Source organism: Ursus maritimus, unplaced genomic scaffold, assembly GCF_017311325.1.
Source record: "Ursus maritimus isolate PB19 unplaced genomic scaffold, ASM1731132v1 scaffold_19, whole genome shotgun sequence".
In the NCBI taxonomy this organism is placed as follows: Eukaryota; Metazoa; Chordata; class Mammalia; order Carnivora; family Ursidae; genus Ursus; species Ursus maritimus.
In genome coordinates, this window is record NW_024424341.1 from 1,282,016 (window position 1) to 1,283,679 (window position 1,664).

The window sequence follows — 1,664 nt, forward strand, 5'->3', positions numbered from 1 at the left end:
TGAGTTCCACAACGCCGTGTCCCTCCACACACCCCCTCTCCTGCTCACTCAGCCGCGTGCTCCTGTCTCTGCCCTCACTCGTGCCACAGCCAGGAAGTCGTGCACCCCTCTGACCCCCCAACGTGGGTCTGCAGGTGCTGCCTGGCCCCCCCTTTCATGTCCCAAAGGCATCTGGGGGTCAGGGTGCTCGTAGTGGGCCAGGGCAGGTCCCCCATCCGGCCTGTGCCTCAAGCCATCCTTGTTTGACCTCCTCAAAAAGCTCACTTCTTTCTAATTTTGCAGCCCTGCAGTTGCCGCCTAGCACCCAGGGGGGTTTAATTCAATCAATCAAGAAAAGCCCCTGCTTGAGTCCCCGCCGCTCTGAGAAGAAATCCTGGTCTTTGCCTTCAGGAGAACCGCCTTGCTGGGCTTCGGCCCAAGCACCCGAATAAAGTTGTCCGCTCCCACCCTATGATCGTGTCCCCACCTCACTTCTCAGGATGCGCCGTGCTGGAGGCCAGCGCCTTCCTCCTCCTCGTAAAGCTGCCTGTGCCACTCGGGGATGGCGGTGCCCTTGGGGCGGGCTGGGTGACCCTGGAGCCCTTGGTTCCGCGTGGATGTTGAGCGTGAGAGTAAACCCTACTTCACATGCGGCCAGGAGTGAGCGACGGTGGTCTTTCGCCCCAGGTGTTCTCGCGGGGTGGTCCTGTCCCCAGGGGACGCTTGGCCGTGTCTAGTGACCATGTAGACACGGCCCCGGCATCCGCTGGGCTGGGAGCCAGGCTGCCGCTCAGCACCGCCGTGGGCACGTGGCCTGCTGTGCTGGAAAGCCACTGCTGCACCCGGCTCCCTGCCCAGCTGGTGGGGAAAGAGCCCGTGGCGCCCGGGGACCCTGTGGGGCTGCTGCCGCCTGGGGCCTGCCCCGTCCCCGACACGCATCAGCTGCAGCACTGCCTCCTCTGCTCAGATCCCAGTGGTAACCAGTCTCTGTGGACTCGGGAGGTCCCGGCGCCAATCCACGGAGCCCAGGTGGCCCGAGTTGCTGTCTCACTGTTGTGGACTCCGTAGTTAGATGGGCGCCACCGCTAGATCTGGGGCAAGAGCTGATGTCGGGCATGTGCGGAGCGGGCACCGAGGCTACTCAAGGTGAGCTCTCCTCTCCACGGGTGGCTGGGTGCCCGGGGCTCGGCCGGGGAGCGTAAGCGCCAGCAGCCCGCCCGCAGGCACCGGCTGGTGAGTCTGCACCAGGGGGCTTTCATCTGCGGGGGCCAAAATCCCATGGACGGGGAGGGTCCCCCAAGGTGTCGGCTGCCACCACGCACTCACCCTTCCTGAGCCCTCGGGGCAAGGCCCACTGTCTTGGAGGCCAGGTCGGAGGTTGCGTAGGTGGGGAATGGAGCCCAGTGCCCTGCTGGGTAGCCGCACTCGGTCCAGCCTGTGTCAGGCCTAGGTTCTTATAATGAGCCATCCTGCCTCTGAGGGTGACTGGCTGGGTCCCCGGGCCTGCCCGTTCCTGCCTAGGGGGAGGGCCCTGAAGACGGCCCGCACGGCTGCCCTGTTGTCCAGGAGAGGGGTGGCCTGAGGGACAGGCAGCAGAGCCCTGGGGAGGGGGCCCAGCAGCTGCCAGGAGGGCTTTCCTGCTCCTCAGCAGAAGCTCGGCCAGGAGCGGCCGTTCCCGCGGTAGC

At 65.6% G+C, this 1,664-nt stretch overlaps 1 protein-coding gene across 1 annotated transcript in view; it reads right to left on the reverse strand.

The window, feature by feature from the left end:
• ZFPM1 (zinc finger protein, FOG family member 1) overlaps positions 1–1,664 on the reverse strand; it is a 48,342-nt gene that overhangs the window by 8,778 nt on the left and 37,900 nt on the right.